The 5,655-nt window shown below is 45.9% G+C and overlaps 1 pseudogene across 1 annotated transcript; it reads left to right on the forward strand.

The window, feature by feature from the left end:
- The first annotated feature begins 1,824 nt into the window (after window positions 1–1,824).
- On the forward strand, window positions 1,825–2,636 carry LOC308630028 (large ribosomal subunit protein eL8-like; annotated as a pseudogene). Its single transcript has one exon. The product of its transcript is annotated as a large ribosomal subunit protein eL8-like (transcript).
- The last annotated feature ends 3,019 nt before the right edge of the window (window positions 2,637–5,655 follow it).

The raw sequence follows: 5,655 nt of genomic DNA on the forward strand, positions 1-5,655 counted from the left end.
TCAGCCACACGGCTGCTAGTGTTGGAGGGTCTCCTGCAGAGGCGGGAGGTGGCTCTGGCTCACCGTGGGGACAAGGACACTGGCAGCAGAAGTTCTGGGAAGTACTCCTTGGCGTGAAGCCTCCCAGAGTCCGTCCACAAATCATGTCTTGACTCCTCTGCTGGCTTATAAGGCTCTTCAGACCCCAGCCCCACCCTTGGGAGCCAGCCTTCTAAACCCCCATACAAACCTTCAGCTTCGGTTTGTCTGGTTTGCTCGTGGGCCCTCGAGTTATCTGGTGATCGTGTCTGCCTCAGGGACTTTGTACTATTGTTTTATTGTCTACCCAAATTCTACTGTCCGAAGTCCCAGCTGAAGTCCAATATCCTGTTTGAATCCCAGGAGGCCTGTCCCACTGTTACTAAACTTGACATCACAGGTCTTTCTGGGCCTTTAAGGCCACTATGACTCACTGAACTACCCTATTCCCATTCCATATAAGTGCCAAAATGTGAGTGCCTCTGGTCATCCATCTTATCCTGTACACTGGTCCCCAAACTGCCTTGTGCCTTCCCACACGCATTCCCCAGCTGCTCCTTTCCTTCTCACACTTTTCTGTTTTCTCTGGAACCCCCATTCCGTGGTGAACAAATCCTTCCACATCCCCAGTCTGTCTCCCATTCCTTGCCGTAACTGAAACCTGGCTATCGTCTTTAATTGAGGGGTGTTTACTCTAACAAGCCTCACATGCTTCAGGGTTGGAAGGCAGGATTGGCCATTTCCCAGCTCCACAATATTACTGCCAGACCATTACTCTGAAAATAAATAGGAGATTAAGTCAGCTGGCCTGCCCACGCCCTATCCATGCCTGTATCATCTGACACCTTGCTGCCACTCCCACGACGATTAAAAAAAAAGGCACTTAGGTCATTGTCCTCCTTTCCTAAGTTAAAGTTCCTGTATTATAGCTTTAAAACAACTTTCATTATTCTTTCTCCTTAAAAAGATACTATAGTAATAAAATTCGCCTATAATCTCAGCTATCCCCACCCCACTCCAGTGATGGCCACCATCCCTAACTGGACATGTATCCTTCTGAAGTTGCAGTCTTGAATCTCCTTGTGAAGTCAGTGTCTTTAGAGATAAGCTTTGGGTCACCTTAGCCATTTTTACTGCTCAACTCCAGGGGCCCTCACCTGCCCTAAACTATTCAGTATTGGGGTCTTTAATCCCAACATTCCTCCCTCTGATCGCAACCTCCTTTACCTTCCAGCAGCCTCATGCCATCCCCATACCTGCTCTTCAGGTATAATTGCCCAATTTTTTTTTAAAATCAAGCTGAAATTCACAAAATGTATAATTAACCATTTTAAAGTATAAATTCTGTGACATTTAGTGCATTCAAAATGCTGTGTAAATACTACCCAATCTGTAGATTCAAACGTGATTGCTATCAAAATCTCCATGGCTTTTTTTGCAGAAATAGAAAAACCCATCCTAAAATTCAAATGGAATCTCAAGAGAATAGCCAAAGCAACCTTGAAAAAGAACAAAATCGGAAGACTCACACTTCTTAATTTCAAAACTTACTACAAAGGTGTAGTAATCAAAACAATATGGTACTGTCATAGGACAGACATATAGACCAATGGAAGCTAATAGAGAGCCTAGAAATAAACCCTGAATATACGGTCAAACGCTTTTTAACAAAGGTGCTAAGACCATTCAATGAGGAAAAGACAGTCTTTTTAACAAACAGTGCTGGGAAAACTGTATATCCACATGCAAAAGAATGAAGTTGGACCTTACTTTACGTCATATACAAAAATCAGCTCAAGCTCTCTCTGCCAGCCGTTCAAGATGCCAAAGGGAAAGAAGGCCCAGGGGAAGAAGGTGGCCCCGGCCCCTGCTGCCATGACGAAGCAGCAGGCCAAGAAGGTGGTCAATCCCCTGTTTGAAAAAAGGCCCAAGAATTTTGGCATTGGACAGGACATCCAGCCCAAAAGGGACCTCACCCACTTCATCAAACGGCCCCGCTATATCCGGCTGCAGTGGCAAATCCTCTATAAGCAGCTGAAAGTGCCTCCTGCTTTTAACCAATTCACCTAGGCCTTGGACCGCCACACAGCTACTCACCTGCTTAAGCTGGCCCACAAGTACAGACCAGAGATGAAGCAAGAGAAGAAGCAGAGGTTGCTGTCCTGAGCTGAGAAGATAGCTGAGGGCAAAGGGGATGTCCCCACCAAGAGACCACCTGTCCTTCAAGCAGGGGTTAATACTGTCCCCACCTTGGTGGAGAAAAAGAAGGCTCAGCTGGTGGTAATTGTACATGACGTGGATCCCATTGAGCTGGTGGTCTTCCTGCCTGCCCTGTACTGTGAGATGGGGGATCCCTACTGCATCATCAAGGGGATGGCCAGGCTGGGACATGTGGTCCACAGGAAGACCTGCACCACCATTGCCTTCACACAACTCAACTCGGAAGACAAAGGGGCTCTGGCTAAGCTAGTGGAAGCCATCAGGACTGACTACGATGATGATATGACAACATCTGCCGTCACTGGGGAAGCAACACCCTTGGTCCAAAATCAGGGGCTCACATTGCCAAGGTGGAAAAAGCAAAGGCCAAAGAGCTGCCTACCAAACTGGCCAGATGAGTGTACACTATTGAGTTTTCTGTACATAAAAGTAATAAAAATTCTTTGGCCAAAAATAAACCCAAACAAACAAAGAAAAATTAGCTCAAATGGGAATTCCCCAGAGGTCCAGTGGTTAGGACACAGCGCTCTCACTGTGGGGTCCTGGGTTCAACCCCTGGTCAGGGAACTAAGATCCTGCAAGCCACGCGGCACAGCCAAATAAAATAAAATAGTATATATGAGCTATGTATTATATGCACACACACAGAAACTATAAACTTCTTGAGATTTGGAGCTGTATCTCACCCCAGACATTTTTTCCCACAGGTCTAGTACACCATAGTCTTGTCCCACAGGAAGTTTTCAATATATATTTTTAATTAAATGAATGAAGGAGAGAGAAAGAATACTCTGTTTAATTCTTCCATTACCACCAGCATTATTTTTCTAAAATTCAGAGGCAATCAGGCCATTTTTGGCTCAGGATTCTTGCATGACTTCCCTCCCAGTGCCTCCGGAGTCGAGTGTGGGCTCGTTACCTGGCAGGCAACCTCCCTCCCTCTGCCCTCTGCCATCCTCTCCACCTCATCCTCACCATGGTACAATGGAGGGAATGGCTTTGGCCTTTGTGCACTTGGTAAAATAGGGGCAATAGACACCACCTCAAGGATTGCTGAAATGATTAAATAAGGTGACATCTGAAAATGTACAGCATATATTTGAGACCAGTCAATTCGTGCTGGTTTCTTTTTCTCCCTCCTGCACCCTGCTCTTCAGCCACATTGTAGTTTTTGCTGTCTCAGAGCACACACATAGTTTCACTCCTCCAAGTTTTTGCTTATCCTTTTCCCACTGCTTCACATATGTCCTCCTGGTCACTCTATAAAAATTTAATGAACACTTCAAGACATATCTCAAAGTGTATTTACTCAGTGAAAGTTTTCTGACTCCCCCCAGGAGATTTAAAATTGTCTGGGGGCTTCCCTGGTGGCACAGTGGTTAAGAGTCTGCCTGCCAATGCAGGGGATATGGTTCGAGCCCTGGTCCGGGAGGATCTCACATGCCGCGGAGCAACTAAGCCTGTGCGCCACAACTACTGAGCCTGTGTGCCACAACTACTGAAGCCCACGTGCCCAGAGCCCATGCTCTGCAACAAGAGAAGCCACGGCAATGAGAAGCCGGCGCACCTCAATGAAGAGTGGCCCCTGCTCGCCGCAAATAGAGAAAGCCCGTGCACATCAACGAAGACCCAACGCAGCCAATAAATAAATAAATAAAATAAATTCATGTATTAAAAAAAAAGCTGTCTGGGAGGAAGAAAAGCTTACCTCTACCCGTCTAGGTTCTTCTGGCTGGTCTAAGAATGAAATTGATGTAAGACTGATGAACAGGAGAAAATCAAATTTTAATCTGTGCATATGGAAACCCTACATACATGAGAGGTTCAGAGACAGAAAGATAAAATGAGGCATATATGCCGTCCTGAGCTAAGGAATGGGATCGGGGCCTGGAATTTCCAAGGACAGGAAGGCAATTTCAGGATGATAAGAAGAAGAGCAGATGGCTGGGAATTAGATGTTTACTCTGCCATATAGATGGCGCTGCTTAGATAAAATTTATTTCTGGTAATAACATTTTCTGGGAAAAATCCCCAATTTTAATTCTTCCAGGTAGTTAAGGGAGGGGCAGTAGTTTCTCTTGAGCCTACAGGGTCTCCATTGCCTTTAGCACAAAATAATCCACATACCAAATTACACACCTTAGGGAGGCCTGTTCTTAACCCTTACAATCCTTTTTAAAGCGTTCATGTAATTTTATAAGTTTCTTAAAAGTTTTCTTTTTTTTAAATTTATTCATTCATTCATTCATTTACTTATTTATTTTTGGCTGCATTGGGTCTGCGTTGCTGAGCGCAGGCTTTCTCTAGTTGCAGCGAGCAAGGGCTACTCTTTGTTGCGGTGCACAGGCTTCTCGTTGCAGTGGCTTTTCTTGTTGCCGAGCACGGGCTCTAGGCATGCAGGCTTCAGTAGTTGTGGAGCGTGGTCTCAGTAGTTGTGGCTCGTGGGCTCTAGAGCTCAGGCTCAGTAGCTGTGGTGCATGGGCTTAGTTGCTTCGCGGCATGTGGGATCTTCCTGGACCAGGGCTTGAAGCCATGTCCCCTGCATTGGCAGGCAGATTCTTAACCACTGCGCCACCAGGGAAGCCCCAGTTTCTTAAAAGTTTTCTAAGAAACTTTCATAGAATTGTCTTGTATTATAATTATTTGTGGGCTTATCTTATGGGCATATATGTCTTATCTTCAGAACCCAACACAATATTTATTAAATTGAATTGTTTTTTTTTCTTTTTTTTTGGCCGTGCTTCAAGGCTTGTGGGATCTTAGTTCCCTGACCAAGGATTGAACCCTGGGCCCTCAGCAGTGAAAGCATGGAGTCCTAACCACTGGACTGCCAGGGCGTTCCCTTGAATTGAATTTTTTTGACCAGGAAATTTGGGGCTTAGATTTCATAAATGAAATACATCATAAAGGCTTTCCAAGTACAGTCTCCCTATAAATAGGTTCTCTCTTTATGTGATAACATCCAGCCTGGCAATTTAGCACCCTTGCCACCCACAGCTCTCTGGAAGATATAGCTACACAAGACAGTGTAAGATACTGTGACTTCTAGGGATGGGCGGTGGAGGTGATGGGGGTGGGGAAACGCACAGCTGATTGGACCAGGGGTGAGCACACACCTGACCCAGCAAGAACCAATCATTTGCTCAGAAACGACTTGTGTGGCCCAGGTTTTCTCAGAAGAGCTAGTTCCTTCCTCTCTGAAGGACTTCAGTGTGTGTTGTCAGTTGGTGGGCCCTGGAGCTTACTGGCCATGGTGTAAGTCCAGGAGGAACAGCCAGGCTGTGCCTCTGGCAGAGTGAAGGAGCAGAGAAAGGAAGGCAAAATGGAGGAAAGGCGGAAGCTGGCACAGAAGCAGTGACAGACACAGGGAAGAGTCACCCTGCTCCTGAGGGCTCCCCAGTTCTCTGGCCAATTTGA

Source organism: Mesoplodon bidens, assembly GCF_964165515.1.
Source record: "Mesoplodon bidens genome assembly, chromosome: 16".
Classification (NCBI taxonomy): Eukaryota; Metazoa; Chordata; class Mammalia; order Artiodactyla; family Ziphiidae; genus Mesoplodon; species Mesoplodon bidens.